Source organism: Camelus dromedarius, chromosome 4 (assembly GCF_036321535.1).
Source record: "Camelus dromedarius isolate mCamDro1 chromosome 4, mCamDro1.pat, whole genome shotgun sequence".
NCBI lineage: Eukaryota > Metazoa > Chordata > Mammalia > Artiodactyla > Camelidae > Camelus > Camelus dromedarius.
In genome coordinates, this window is record NC_087439.1 from 41,692,907 (window position 1) to 41,709,865 (window position 16,959).

General features: G+C 34.4%; 1 protein-coding gene across 2 annotated transcripts in view; it reads left to right on the forward strand.

The window, feature by feature from the left end:
• The window catches only part of CSRNP3 (cysteine and serine rich nuclear protein 3), a 179,967-nt gene that overhangs the window by 81,630 nt on the left and 81,378 nt on the right, over window positions 1-16,959 (forward strand). Inside the window, exon 1 of one of the 2 annotated variants that reach the window (XM_010982539.3) lies at window positions 5,919-6,844. The exons of the other annotated variant lie outside the window; for it this stretch is intronic. The gene's annotated coding sequence lies outside the window, so the exon portion shown is untranslated. Of the gene's footprint in view, window positions 1-5,918; window positions 6,845-16,959 lie in introns of those variants that run through there. 2 annotated transcript variants of the gene reach the window in all.

Consider the following 16,959-nt stretch of genomic DNA (forward strand, 5'->3'; position numbering starts at 1 on the left):
TCTGGATCATGATTTTAATCTGCATAGAACAATTTTACATAGTTTTCTTTATGAGTACCACAATTAAGTTCAACTGATGGTATTCCAGATTTGAAGTTTGATTGTGAAGTTGATTGTTCTTTCTTTACCTTTAATCAGGCTACTGAGAGGAATTCTATACTCTTAAAAATTAGCTGTGACGGAGGAAATTGTGTATCTGGGAAATAGGTTTTGTGTATGAGCGCCTCTCCCCAGGCATTGAGCACTCAGAGGTCAAGATGGAATCTTTGCATCCTTAGAACCTTGTACTTTTGCCTGGTCCATGGTAATTATTAAGTATTTACCACTGAATGGCTCTATGTCTAATCTTCCTCTTGTAATTCTAACCTTGTTTACTGGTATCATCATCCATGCTGTCTTCCAAATTAAAAATCCTGGATTCAGGGTTCCTCTTCACTTCCAGCCTAAGTGTCTGTTGATTTACTTCCTTAATATCTTTCCTCACCATCCCCAGGGCTGCCACTGTCTTCATTCAGAGCTTTTTAACTTTTTTCTAGGGCCTTTCAACAGTCTCATTTGGTCTCCTTTCTTCCAGACCCTCTCTCCAATTCATTCTTCTGAGTTACTTAAATAAAACACAGTTGTAGTGAAGCCACTTAAATACAAACTGACTCCAAGATTAATTCCAAACATCCCAGAACTAAAAATGCACAATCCCACCAAGATCAAATAATCTTAGCATTTTCACAGTGAAATTTTTAGTTTCTTTCACACATACATTAGTCATGCCTCAGAATCTATCTATTCTAGCCCTTCTGCCCAGGATACTCTTCTTTCCCACAAAAGAATTCCTACGTCCCTTAAGATTTATCTCCCGTGTCTCTTCTTCTGTGAAGCCCATCATGACCACCTTAAATAATATGCTTCTGTAGAGCCACACTGCATTAAAACCATACTACCTGGGTTTGGTTACTGACTTTTGGTAAATCGCTTAACCAGTCTATGCCTTAGTTGTCTCATCAATGACATGGAGGCAGTACAAGTAGCTACCTCATAGGCTTGTTGCAGTGGTTATATGAGTCGATGAATACATATGAAATAAAACACTTCAGTCTTAAGTGATTGATAACTATTAGCTACTTTTATATAGTATTGTTCACTCCTGTCTTTATGTTCTTATATATTCTTCAATTAGAGAAGGTATCCTGTTATGTTATATCCATCTCTTTGTATCTGTCCCTACCGCTAGATGGAAAGCCACTTAGCTTGCAGAGACTTTTCATCTCTTTAACCTGTCAGAGCACTGAGCCAGGTTCTGAGCATATAGTATTCAGTAGATGTAAAAATGACTAAAAGTACGAGTGAATGAATGAACTCAGGTAAAGAGTACGCGAAACTGTTTCTGTATGTCTCTGTTGCACAAATCAAAGTAGATTCAATCTATTAGCCAAGAATCTGTAGACTTGTGTTGATGAAATAAAATATAGGAAACTCTTTTTCTTGTGCCTTGAACCCAAAAGCAGTGTCAGAGCCCTTTTGTTTATGGTGTAACCTTCCCATTGACATGGAAAAGCCACTGATCCTATTAAATGATTATTTTTTTCCTTATTCTGCCTGCTCAGTTCATATTTGCTTTTGTATATGCTGCTTGATTCCATATATTTTTGTCCCAGGTTAGACATCTAATTCACATAAGAAAAAATCATTGTAATCAACTTTGATGGTCACTAGGAAATAAAGATATCCTTTGTGTTCTCAGAGAGGAGGTTTGTTTCACTTACTCTTTTCTCTTGATAAATGCTGTTTTCTAATACCTTTGTGGTGATAGAGACTGAAGGAGGCGGGAACCTGGATACTTTCTTCTCTGGGTCATTTTGCATAAAACTTTCTTTACAGCCATGTTCAGATGATTTGTGTACATATTGTATATGCAGTGGCAGCAATTATAGAGCTATTCCTACCATTTAACCTGTATCATTCTGAGTGCCCGTTCACTGGCCGCTTAACATCTGCTGCTTTGGTAGTCTAGTAACCAGACAGAATGAGAACTCAAAAGAATTAAACTCCAGTAGGCTTGTTTACTATGACAGGTAATGGTGTGTGGTTTTGGGGGATGGGAAGGGGTATTTAAGTCTTGGTTTGCATTATCCAAAATTATCTATTTCTTTAATCTTTGCAGAACTAAGACATATTTGTCTTTTCCCAATTTAGGAATTAGATAGCAGAAAAATATAAATAGTCTCCTCTTTGTACTCTAAGGAAGGTCCTATTGTTTCATAATTTTTGCAGCCTCTCAAACACAACATTAACAATATTTGATATTAACAATTTCTCAATGTATTTGAAAGTGGACAAACTGAGGCCAATGCAAATCAAAATACCCATGAAATTACTAAATCTGTCTAACAAAACTAGTTTAGTGATTTCTACTTGTCATATTTGCTTTTTCCACCACCCTCCTAAGATATATTTTCTTTTAATGCACTCATTAGATTCATCCATTTCACTGAATATGTAGATGAGACTGTCCTTTCATGTACTTTTAAGTTTATTTTGGTATCTGTGTCATACACATGTGAATATGTTCCAGTTATCAGTTGTTGAGTAACTACCACAACACTTAGCAGCTTAAAACAGCAACCATTTTATTATATCTTATAAATTCTGTAGGACAAGAATTTGAGAAAAGCTTAGCTCAGCAGTTCTTCTCCACATAGTGACAACTAGAATCACTTCATTGTATTCATTTGGTGGGTGGGTAGGTTTGGAGTGTCCAAAATGACTTTACATACATGTTAGGCATCAGGAATGGCTAGAGCCCTGGGCTTAGGTTGGGCTGTTTGCCCAGAGTGCCTATATGTGGCTCTACATGGCAGCCTTAGGGTAGTTAATCCTCTCTCATGGCAGCTCAGGGCTCCTGGAAGACTGAAGAGGCCCCAAGAGGCTCAAGTGGAAGCTGCAAAGTTTCTTAGGATCTAACTGTGGAATTTCTGAAACATTACTTCTGCAGTCTCTGTTGGTTAAGCAAATCATTAAGACTACCTTAGAATAAAGGCAAGGGAAAGGAGATTCAACCTCTTGATGAGAAGGGTAACATAGGAGTATGTAGCTATTATATGCATATTATATGTATGACATTTGATAAATGATTTTTAATTGCAGTAATGATTTTCAGGTTTTAGGAAATAATACTGAAAATAAAGAAATTGTATTGATTATACATAAAATGCATGTTAAGTCAATAAAATATTCAGACTTTACAAAAACATATCCCTACTTTACTACCTCTCCCATAACTTGCACAGCAATTTGTTTTTAGCTAGACTATAATCTTTTTGGGTACAGTATATATTTCATTTTTATATTTGTAGCACCTGTCTCAGAGCTTGGTACATGGTAAACTTTCAATAAATGTTTGTTGAATTGAATTGAATTAGTCCTGGATTTTGAGACTGACTTGGCCAACTTATTGACTTCTCTGAACATGTTTGTAAAGAAGGATGAAATGTAGCAAGAAAATCCAGCCTTATCAAGGGTAAATCCAACAGGAAGTACTGGTATATATATGCCAGTTAATACGGTTCCAGGGAACACGAGTGATGGTGTCAGTATATCTTCTCCATCTTCCTTCGTGCAGTAGAATTTTCAAAGGATCAACTATTCAGTATGTCTATGCTCACATTATTGCATGAGCTGAATAGCAAACATTCTGAATTACTTATGACAAACTTCAGTTATTTTGTAGAAAGGCGGGTCAAACACGATTATTCTGTGATGGTCTCTTTGTGATTAGAGAAAAGCCAAGCTATGGAGTCAATAGTAAGAGTCAAAATATCATTTTTCAATTCACAGCTTTTAGTATAACAAAATAAAACGTCCTTTTATCTTGGATGGATTTGCTTCTTTAAACTGTGATTGTATGTTTTTCAGTTAATTTCAAATTTAAAGAACTCTTGGCTGATGAAATTATTATATAAGCAGAGGCACTGTTGTTCATTGTGTAATGTGAGACTCAGAAACTCTGCTGCAATACTCTTGTCGTATTGCTGATAGAATTCCAGAATTTTGAACGGAAGGATGGGTATATTTTGTTATTTATTTTAATCCTGAGGCAATTTTATGAGATTTGTTTCAAATCACTTGCTAAATTCATTTCTTTTTTCTGCATGTATTAGGGAAAAAATCACCTCTTTCTTCCAAAAGTCCTATCTGTTATTATAACTGTTTGTCTCTACTATTAGGATAATGCATTTAAAAATTATTTTAAATAATCATTAGAACTTTACATCGTTTCTTCTCTCTTTACTAATATTAGATGATAATTCTTGGTTAAAGCCAACTTAGGAAATTGAAGTGTAAAAATATTGCTGTATATTTCCATGACATGCTTTCCGAAGATTTTTCTGTTCCTGTTTTGCAGACTTGCCAAGTGAGGCATAAGATGAGAGAGTAACTCACCAAGGTCATTTAAGACAATAGTAGACCTAGAAAGCTTATTACTGTTTCGTGATTGTCTTTCTAGGTCTTTCCAGTTGTCCACCTTTAACTACCTTTTTCAACATGAATGAATTTGATAGGCTTTTATATTTAATACATTAACTTGATAAACTATAGTCTTTCCATTGGAGACTCATTATTTTACTGATAATTTTTTAAAATTGCTATCTCTATATCCCTTGTGTTTATTTATAGTTCTTTCTTTTTGTAAATTATTTCTTTACATGCATTCATACAAAATTCACATACATGGATTTTTATTTCTAATTTCACACCCTTTGCCCCTCCCTCTTCCAAGAATTTGGAAATAACTTAGTTTTTTGCTGATTCTTTCCTTCCATTTGGCAACCATTTTATTTCACTGTTTTTGAAGTGATGCAGTAAGAGAAAAATGGCTGCCTTTTGTTTATTTCCTTGTACATTAACAAGATGACATCATCAAAGATATTAGCTAGAATGTACATATCTTCAAGAACCCAGAGGTACACTATCAACCAGAAACACTCTGTTTTCCTTTTTCTTTTAATGCCCCAAGGTTTTGTAGCTTTAGCATAGCTCTTGTGTGCAGGGGGAAAATGAACATGAGCGTTTTGGAACAAATGCATTAAAATGGTGGCATTTAAAACATCTGAATATTTTTTTCAATGTTAAGGAAAAAAACCGTGAAAAGCCATTTATTTAAGTCAAGAAACATTCTAAATCAGTGCTAACACTACAAAAGAAATAATATAAAGAACGATGTGAAATCGTATTTAGAGACTGGGTACTTAGCCACAAGTTCCTATTCTGGCTTTAAATTAGTTTTAAAAATTTCAATTGACACAAAAAATTTTTAAGTTATAATTATTTGCAAAAATAACTTTTCACTAATGGAATATAAATTTACTATTTTTAAGATTTATAGATTTACTATTTTTAAGATTACTATATTATTTATGAACACTATTACAATGTACCATATATCTAACTGTACAAAAATTTTATTTTCTGATCTTCACTATGATGCTTCTGACTTTTTCTTCTGTGCTCTTTGTTGCATGTTGCATCTATTTGTCACAAGATTTCCATTGAGATCAATAAGCAATAAGCTTTCAATTACCAATTTCAATTTAGATTATTAAAGAGATAAGTTTATTTTTTTCATCAAATTCCAGTTATTAAATAGCTTTTTCATTTGGAAATCCACAGTCCATTTTCAAATTCTGAGAAGTGATTTTAGGTAATTATTTTCAAAAATATTTTAGAAAGACAACCTGACTATACATACGTGTATATGTGTATGTATTAATTCAGTATCTATGTAGCAGAAAATTCCTATAAATATTGAGTAATCAGTTCTGAAACTACTTGTTAACACTGAAATCAGATAAGGTAAACCATATGCTTTATTGAGGTAAGCTGTCTAAAATAAGTTACTGCAATTTTAAGAATTAATATGAACCACATGTCCTTTAGATCTTTAAATTGAAATCTTCATTGTTCTTTTAAGTCAGCTGTTCTAGGAATGTGTCATCTTTTGAGAAGATAAATTAATCATCTACCTCACTTATATACATCAATAAAAGAGACTCACCCTCTCATTTACTTTATCAAAAGTAATTAGAACATCTCTTTTTATGCATATATAGTATCTATTAGTGACTGAGATTTTCATTGAGGAGATTTTGAGGAAAACAGCCACTTATCCTTTTAGAATACAACCTCCTCCAAGAAAAAGAAACACCAGCAATCTAAAGGTTAAAACCTACTGTCAAATCATTCAGTTGAGCAAGGCTCTTTAATAACATTTGTGCAAAAGTACTTTCAGAAAGCAGAAGGTAGGAAACAGCTCTTTGCTAGTTCCCCTTCTTTAAATTATTATTCAGCCTCTTATTAAAATAAAACCTAGTGAACTTCTTTTGAATGCCTGCTCGAAGCTTTTTATAATAATAAAAAAAAATCTTGTGAAGGGATTTCCATAAGTTGTTCTGCATTAATGACTTGGAGCAGCTTCCTAATCTGTTATTCCTTCCTCCTAGCAGACCTCAGCTGATAAAAATATCCATAGACACAGTGAAGTCAGTGGCATGCCTGGCTTTCTCAGACAAAACTCCCATGTGATCACATATAGGCAGCCTCAGTGAGGCTGATGCCGTGCAGCAAGCAGTAGGTAATGAGTCTTTGTGCAGAGTGAAGCTCTTGTCGCTGAACAATAAAGCATACGGTACCAGCAATAAAACACAGGGCTGGCAAATTTCAGAAGATTCCGCTGAACCAGGAAGAACCGTGCCTTCGGTAATGCTGACACACATTATAAAATGATAATCAATTTCTTTTGGATTCTAATGAATAAAGAGTGCAAGGACTAAGACTCCAGCTATTTGAACAGGTCAGTGATTTTATAAATTACTCCAACACTTCCTTGTGTTTGATTGGATTTAAATTAAGATGGGCTGATGTGTGTTTTGCCTTAAATAAAAACTTTGCAAGATATTTACAGCGTGTAATATGAAGGATGCACTTGAATTGACCCAATTAGATTACATTGTTGATGTTGTCAGATGTGATAGAGAAACATTTACATGATTATAGTAAACTGAAGTTATTTATCCTATTTAAAAATTTATGGGTTAAAAAATCATTCAATAATTTTTAATATTCTATAATGCAGAAATAATATAAAGCAGAACACTACCAATAAATAGCTCACATAAAAAACTTAACATTTACTTTTCCAGTACTAAAAAATCCTGTATTGCAATAGTTTATGTATCTTATAAATTGGATGATATATCATTCAAAATTTACCGATGTCTTTCAGTGTACTGCAAGAGGAAGCTTTGGCACATTTAATTATTTCAATAAAAATTTTGAAAACAAGAAAAATTTTAAATTGCTCATAATGCTATCTTTTAGAACAATGCATTTTATATTTAACTATAATATGTTATATCTCTGTATGAATAGGCTATGTGCCTTTTATTTTTTATGTTATTTTTCTTTTGATAGAAAATATTACTGCATTAAACCTTTTATTTCATAAATATTATTCATTCACTAATGGAGAAAATAAATCAGCTTAATTTAAAAAAGAAGGGTGGATTAATTATGTGATGATGCATATTTCCATTGACTCACCATTTAGAAAAGAATATGTGCCTTCATGGGTATTTATAAAAATACGTACACACATGACCTTCTGTATCTAGAAAATAACCACTTATGAGCAAGAGAATTTATGTTTTAAATAGAGAAACTGCTGTGTGTAGGAAGACAAGGGAAGAAATAACTCTAGCAAATAATAGCACAACACTGAACATCTCTGCCAAAGACAGACGAGCATTTCTGCTGCATGAATCTTTAGATTTAAACACATAGTTTAACTTTGCTCTACATTTTTACTGCCATATTATTTTAAAGGCATCCTGGGACCTAAATTCTTTACAATTAATTTTTTGGACACCATTTAGAATGATCTTCTCTAAGGCACTAGGGCACATTTAACATTTTACAGAATTACCAGTAACTTCATGCATTTGTGTAGTGACTCAAATAAATGTATGCTTGTGAGATGCTGTTTAAACCACAACAAAAAGAAATACCCTATGTCCCTGATTATGCGTGCACTATGTATTCCAAGAGGAAAAAAATAGCTATGTTTCAAAAACAAGAGAAGTTAATGAAAATTTTAAATTGGCCTTCCACATGTATTTAAATGAAGGATTTGACTATTTGGGTTTCCTTGGTTACCGTAGTCGCTGCTGACAGATTCTTTTGGTGGGGAGGGGGGAAAGCAGGACTCTAAAACAAAGAGTTAAAAAAACGGATCCATTAATAGACACGGGGGGCGGGGGTTGAGGGGGAGCGCTGATGCCGACAGCCCAGCGGCAGTCCGCGCCCACTCCCGATTGCGTATTCCAGCTCTCCGGTGATTCAGGTATTCTGGCAGAGCTGCAGTTCCACAATCCCTTACCCAGCATTCCGTTTCAGCTGCTGGAGGGCTGCCCGAGTCTTATGCAAATGAGACCAGCTCTGAGGCTTTGCCTGCAGAAGCGAGAGGAGGGGGCAGAAGGGAGTTCAGAGGTCACGGGTCTGGTGGAAAGCTGGATCAGTTCGCTGAAAAAAATGCACTGGGCTCCTATGCAGCAGTGTTTTGCAGCAGTTACATGAAGTGTGGTTTATTTCTCAGAGTGAAGATTTTACAGCGTGTGTGCCGTAGTCGTTTAAAGTGCACGTAGGTACGATGGCAGATTTCATGATGCGCCTGATTTTATTTCTGTAAAAGACATTGATGAGGATTGGCTATTTTAATTCATTGTGGAATTTGGCAGGGTGCTCTCTGTTTTCAGCGTCCCTTAACTAGTTTATTAAGCCTTCTGAATGTTTTCTCAATTTTAAACATGGGTGTTTTGTTCCAATGGAATAATGTCATGAGAGAAAAAATTGGATTGGGAGAGAAAAAAATTCCATTTTTTGGAAAGTTTTTTAATTGAAGAGATATCTGGGTTGAAACATCAAGATAAATATCAAGACTTTCAACTTTTTAGAGGATTTTCACATTTTAAGAAATGTATTTTAAATAAGAACTGGGTTCCTAGCCTAAGATTTTAGTGAGGTATCTGGAATTAAATAATGGAGTTCTTTTGTTCATATCCCACACAATATCATAAGGACAGTTTTAATAAGTTATATTTTCATTTCATTTGAAGAGAGGGTTTCAGTTTTGAGAATCTTCATTCTATATTTTATTGGTAAACACCTTATCAAAGAAATAAATTCTTATTTGGAGGTTATATCCTTTAAATACTTTAGTTTCCATTAATTGTTACTAATTTTTCTTTGGGACTTTTTAGACAATGCTATTTTGAGCTCAACATGTTCAACTTCCTATGACTTTTCCTTGTAGTCAAGTCTGGACTGTAAAGTGATCCTCATAAATGTCACAAGCAGGACAAAAGTCTTTTTCCATGCACTAAATATCACACTTATGTAAAATGTGCAATTACATCATAGTAAAGTCTGACCTGAACCAAACAAATGTATACTCACTTTTATTGTTCATGTTGCTTTTTTTATTTCCAAAGCATATTTTAAAATAAACTTAATTAGAAAAGCGTGATCAGACGGTTCATCCATATTAAAAATTTTAAGTATATCAATTCAGCAGTTACAATGCTGATGGGAAAAAAATGTTATTTCAATTTTCATCAAGTGTGCATCTATCTACATTATAGGTTGTATGTATCTGAAAATAAGTTGGAAAGATGAAGAGGCAAAATAGTGTTTTGTCATGAAATAACTGCTTTATGCTTTCATATTTGCATAAGGTCTTTTAAAATGAATTATATGAAGCTTACATACAAAGAGCTAGGACATGTTTAGATAAACTTAATTACTTTCTTCTGCACTGAAAAGGGGGTGTTAGTTTTATTATAATGATTAAGACTTGGTCGTTTGGCAATAGTATCTTTTATTTTAAAATGGGGGGGAGATGGGGGGTGGGGAGCATGAAAGGCAGACCAAAACAGGAGGAGGGCCATTTAAAATGATGAAGGACAATTATTTTAAATATTTATGAAATCACTTCATGGTAGTCATTCAGGGTCAGATTCTCATCCTTTATCACTCTGTGGGGACATTGTGACATTTATCCAGGAACCCGAGATTAATTTAGGAAAAGAAATTCATGTTTTGTGTGAGTTTTTTAAACAACGAAAGAACTGCTATTTTCTTCTAAAGTCTTTTTGGAAACTTTCAATAATGACTAAAACTAAAGGTATATTTTAAATAAATAATTTCCTTTTTATATTGAATGGAAAATACTGCCCTCTGGTCCAAACAACGTATTTGTAGACTTTTGTAGACATAAATTATATGTATATAATTTATTATGAAATATATATGTATACATATATGTTCTATATGTGTATATTATATATAACATAAATAAATTATGTATGAATACATACATACATGTATTTTAAACAGCCAAATAAAATCTGGTCAACCTTATTTAATCCAACAATTTTGAAAAACAAATATTCTTTATTTTATTTTTAACTCAGGTTGTGACTATAGTTTATACCTACCAACCTCTGTGTGTTCTAGGCAGGGCACATGAAAGAGGAAAGAATTGGGTTTAAAATTTATTTAGCTGTCCAGTACTATTAACTTTATAAATACAACCATTACCAGTTAGCACATTCTGAATACAGAAGTAAAAACAATGCAGGCAAAGAAGGAGATCCTGTGAAGATTCTTGGAGAAAACGTGGTAATAGACAAATGTGAAATAAAGAGAATTGTTGTGCTTCCGTGAGCCACAAGAGAGCTATATATGTCCTGCAGCAAATTTACGGCTTTGAATATCCTGGATAATTTATGTCTCTATGCAAATTAACTCAAAACTTTGAAGTTTTTTTTGCATTCACTTGAGCCATACTGCTTCCATACAAATCTCAGTAGCATGTACCTAGTAAGTTCATGGTCTGGATATGTCAGTGTATATAGAAAAATGCATTTGTGTAAATGCAATTCAAATCAAGTTTAGATAGTTAAAGTGTAAATAGAGTAACGTAAAAACAAATCATTGAAGGACATGCGGTTGGTGTACTTGAAGAGATGGTGTTAGACTTCAAAGGAATCTTTAAGGATTTTTCAAAAATTAATTTCCTGCTTTTTGATTACGAGTCTGTCTTTGTCATCACTTGAAACTAGAGACCATATTGTAAGCTTGGAAAAGATTTTAGGGCAAACATGTTGTACTCAGTCTAGCAATATGGAACATAATCTAAAATCTACAAATAACTGTTGTCATCTCAAAATCATATGTGTGGGTTTTAAGTGGTGTTATCACTATGCATGTCTTTCTCCTGAACTTCTAGTGTCTGAAATAGAAAGAAAAAGAAAATTACCTAAACATATAGAAGGAAAATATTGAAAATAATTGAGTATTCAAAACAATCATGTTTCTTTCTTTATTTTAACCTGGCATTTCTTAAGAAACAATCAGAACAAATGATTAAATTTTTATCACCTATTCTGTAATTTAAATAGAATTGTATTAATTTTATTGAAAAGTATAAGGATGTTAAAATTGTAAAATTGTAAAATTGTAAAATCGTGAATTTAAGGTCTTATTTCTATTCCATATTGTTAGACACATGGCAATGTTATAGTAATACTTTGTCCAGAACAGTTGGAAAATAATCTGTACTAAATTAACCAATTTTCTAAGTAAGTAAAGTTTATAACTGAAACGGCCAGTTTTTTTTTTTTTTTTAATGTTAATTGCTTTCACAGAAGCAAAATATAGTACATATCATTCTGCCTTGTTGAGCAAAGTGGAAATCAGTTTAGGCTTTTCTTCTTGGCATAAAAATCATTATTTCCACCATTACATTGACTTACTGCAAAAGATAAGACTGTTCCCCAACTGTGCCCCAACACTGAATGGTGTTACTATTTATGTTTTTTCATATAATTTTATATGCTTTTTTATATACTTGATAGCCTATTTTAAAATTTACTTTCTTTTCTCATGTTAATATTTATTATTTTAATACAGTTAATAATTGCTTCTTACCTGAGAGCAGTTCAAAAATCAAATTTTTGCACTTTGTTTTACATTAAATTCTAAATCATATAGACTTTGGTGGGCAAAGGGAGAGAGATAAATATCCCTCTATGCTTCTCCTATGTACTGAACTTGTGACAATGCATATATGTAGTATACTGAGCATAGAAACATAGAAAATCAACAAAATTTGTCTTTGTTTTTTTATGTTCAGGATATTGAAAATCATGTTTGAACTCCAGGTAAATGAGAAGTTGGTTCTTGTTGCTATAATGAGAATCTGTCATATTAAACCATAGATAGAAATTTGAAAATACTTTGTCTAATATGGAAATGAGGAGTCTATAGCAGGTATACCAAGGAAAATACACAGAGCAATTGTTTTGATGACATTTGACTAATCTTTTGGTGTCATATAGCTATTCTTGCCAATTTCAGGAGTTCCAGTCTATTTCATTTCTAAATCCTGAGGCTTTGAGATACATCACCTTCCACTACCACGCTAGCTAGGAAGAGTTGTTACTCGGGCAATCCCTTGTCTCCATGCAAGTTTATGAATCCACATATTCATTTAGAAATGCATTTAGTCATGTGTGTGTGTGTGCGTGCACGTGTGCGCACGTGTATGCATGTGTGCACACCTTACGTTCTCCCCAATCACATACAAGTAAGTAAGACAAGGGAGCCATCAATCCTCACTTCTTTGAAAATTCATTAGTATAATGCACATGTTAAGATACACAAAGTGACTAATACCACACCGGCTAATAATACGTTCTCATACCTTCTGAAGCTCTTTGAGAGTGAAGGAATGTCGGTTCTCATTTCGTAAGAATTAGAATAGTCCAAAGTACTGAAAAAATAGTCCAAATAGTCCATATTGTTTTCTCTTGCCCATTAGCATTTTAAAAGGCCAGAAAACTACTTTAACAAACCAGAGTAACTTTGTTTAATACAATAAAACCTTGTAAATTTAGGGAAATTCATGAGCAACTGAAAAACCAGGAAAATATTGTGTATCATTTTCTTGATAGGTAAATGCTTTTATTACGTAGTTTATTGAGTGTGTGAGTTCAAGCTATATCATGGAGTATGGAAAGGCTGAATAGGACAGTGGTTTGGAGCTTACACTCAAGTTCCAACCCTGGTGTCACTTTAAGACATAGTCTGCCACTTATAATCCATGTGGCCTTGGTCATTGTACTTGAAAACTCTAAGCCTCATCTTTATCTATACAGTGGGATAACTGTTCCTATATAAAGGGTTTCTATGAAAATGAAATGGCATGTTGCATGACTGGCATAAAATAAGAGCATTAAAAGTGGTAACTAATATTACTGTTTTTCAACCCACAAGAGTTGATTCCCTGGTACTGGTAAGACAAGTTCAGCTTAAGCTTAGAGTTATAGATAATCACAATCTTAAATTTCAATGGATGAGGAAGAGATATGTTTTCCAAAAATAGAAACCCAGTAGGAGTTTATTGGAGGTCATCCCTAGGAAGTACAGAGCAGCTGATATCTTACATTCAAATGGTACAAGTAGAGAAGGCAGTCACCATAGTCATTAAGGTTCAAACTCTATGTGTCTTCATAGATACCTTAAACCTTTCTAACTAGAAGCACAATCCTCACATATGATGTGGTAATATGCATTTTTCTGGGCTGTCTTATTTTATACCCTTTGTTGCTTCAAAATTTTTCAGCTTTGGGCTTTTGCCCATAAGATAGTAGATATCTTTTCATTTCCATGTTGACTTTGTACAGTGATGGCATTAGTTATTCATCTTTGCTCCGTCCAGAGTTCTGGTCTCATTTACAGACTACGGACTTGTCAATAACAGAGGGAGCCTGGCACATGTTAGGTGCCCAAGAAATGTCTGCTGAGCCAGTGCTGTCATTGGAGCATGAGAGCCCAATTCTATCCAATGACTTAAAAGTGCTAATTTGAATCATGAAACAATCTCTATTCACACACTTTTCTATTTGAAGCTTCATCTGATCAGAATAATGTTTAGCTATATTGCATCAAATGATTGTCTTTAGATTTAAATTTCAGAAGAAATTTAGAAAATATATCTCCTTTCTTTTTTTTTACTTAAACATTACTTTAATAGTAGCATGCCTAGAAGTGCTTTGTGATGAATATACATTGGTAACAATTGTTGATGGGGAGGAATATTATGACTCTCTGCTTTTGTGAAACTTGTTTGAATGATGAAGCTCTTCTAAGTAGTGGGTTTCCATATTTTAAACGATTGTATGAGTTTGGTGTGATGTATTTCTATTGTGAATCAGTTTTAATTTATGCCAGTATAACCTTCACTGAGACTTGAAAACCCAGGTATTTAATCTTACTCTCTAAATTATTTTTACTAATTGCTGCTTAATGCATTGTCAGCTGCAGTTTGAGTAACTATTGTTCTCTGCCTTAGATAGTAAAAATCTATATCTTGTCTAAGGTAGTGATTCATTTTAAAGAACGTCCAAAGTACTTTTTTATACTTATTCTAATTTTTTAAATCTTCTTTATTTTTTGCACACTGTCTTTGTCAGAATCCCAGTGCTTGTATGAGTTTGGTCCTGAAACTTGGCCATATTTTATTCTGATGTCCACTTTAGGGTACTTTCTGAGGGAAGTATTTTTAAAAGATCCTTTCCCTTCAGACTATTCTGATGATACTTCTGAAGGAAAAAGATGTCATATCTCTTAAATATCCTTTGATCTGCACTGGCTAGTCTACTTTATTATTTAATCAGAAACTTTCTAAAAGACTGAAACTTCTTAAGTGCTAAGGAGAAAAAAAAAATGTTCTCTTTCAGTGCTGCAGTAATAATTCTAAATTCTTCCACGTCTACGTGATCTTTTTTTTTCCCTTAATGTGGTTAAGTGTTGCCAGTCGTCCAAGAAATTAGGCTAAGTACTGCTCTTCAGTCTTAACAGCAAGCATATAAAATAAATTTTTCATTGGTACTTTTGTTGTTGGGGTAGGAAAATAGGCTTACAACAGGCACTTGATCAATTTTCAACAGTTTAAAAAGCCTCGTCATGTTCTTGGTTGGTTTTCCCTGCTCTTGCTAACTGAAAAGAAAGCGTCCTGAAAGTTAACTTTAGAGAAGGGCTTTTGAATTCAGCCCATATGTGTTCTATTATATCATGTTGCCAAATAACAGGTAATGAACAATGTTTAGGGTTAAGAGGCATTAAAAACCAGGTTCTGACTATCTTATATGGATGCTAATCCCAATGGCAGGTATTACAGAAAGCTCCTTGGGGTCTCTCCAGCCAGACATTGTCATAAAGAACCCCTTCACCATTAGTAAGTAGAGTAGCCTTCCATCCCTTTATCAGCAAGGCATAAATCAATTTAGCCACTGCAGGCAGTTTGCACACAGTGAGGAAAGAAGGTATGGACAGTCAGAGACACCTGCCTTTGATGGATGCCAGGATTTTTATCATTTACTCCCTGGTAGTGGGGACTGCATTGCATTAGAGTCTTTTCTTACTAGTTATGCCCTGTGCCTTATTTTGATAGAGGTGGAAACTGAGACCCAGGGAGTTAATCCTCTTACTCAGAATTAGACCACTTGTTAGTAGCTGATCCAGGAATAGGCTCCAAAGTGATGACCATTCATTTACTGAGCAGGCACTGGAGTCCATATTCATTCAGTCCAGGAAGAACCTTACAGTCAAGTGTGAGAACTGTCAGGAAAACCAGTAACTCTGATGTACTGTAGTAAGTACTGCTAAATGCATCTTCTGGGTGCTGTGAATGCAGAGAGGTCACTGGACCCAATGGGCTGCTGGTCAGGGGATAGTTCTCAGAGAAAGTTTGGCTCCAGCCTCTTGGGCAAATGATCTAGATTTCTGAAACCTCAGTTTCCTTTATTAAAACTACTTTGCAAGATTTGGGAAAAGATTACAGAGAATAAGTACAAAGTATCTGGCCCATAGTAGGTGCTCACCAAGTGGTATTATTATAAAAGGAGCAAGGCAATCTTAACTACATTTTAGGAAGGACAGACACTGTTTTGGGAATGTGTATCTCAACTTAGAACTGTTCTAGTCAAGTATTCTACCAACCCATAAAGTTAAAGACAAAGCCGGTTTTGAGTAGTTGTTGTAGAGTAGTGTGTCGCAGCCAAGAGAATACTGAAGAAAGGAACCCTTAAAATCAATAAGGAATGTCCACGGGAGATGCACTAGGCCCTGTGGCACACGTGGGAGAAGAACCTAGGGGAGCCAGGAAGCACCCTGCCCTAGGAAGTTCATGACCCTGGTATAAGGGAACAGGAGGCAACGGATGTACAAACTTCTTTGATACTTTGAACTGATGTGTTCACAGTGAATCATTTCTTCAAGTTCTGGATATCCACCAAAGCTGAGGAAATGGTGTGTCACCAGAGCAGAAGTTCTTTACCAGGGAGTCCATGGATAAACGGCATGCATTTGTACTTACGCACAATTTTTTTCAGGGGAAAGTTTTCATCTTTTTCATCAAATTCTCAAACTGCAAATCATCAAGCTGTAATGTGAAATCCAAGGCAAATAAAGCAGCTCAGACCTTTAACTCAAGGTCACAGGCAATTCTGGCACAGGGAATTCATACATAATAGGAGAACCCTACAATCATTTCTCCAACAAAAATATTCATTTGACAGGAGTGCTCCCAGCGTTTTTGGCTTAAGCAGACACCTGGACAAGAGAAGTACATTTGGCCAACTTGTGCTTCTTGAATTGGCAAGCCACCAGCAGCATTTTTCACACTGGTGGTACCCCATGGAAACACCTTGCAGAATTTTACTTTGTGAATTCATTGCCAAATCCCTATCTTCTTGGCAGCCGATATGTTAATTTCTTGCCAAATGGATTAAGGCAGAAATGGTCCTCCTCGTGTTGTGGAAGAAGATATCCCCCTTCCTTTTTTTT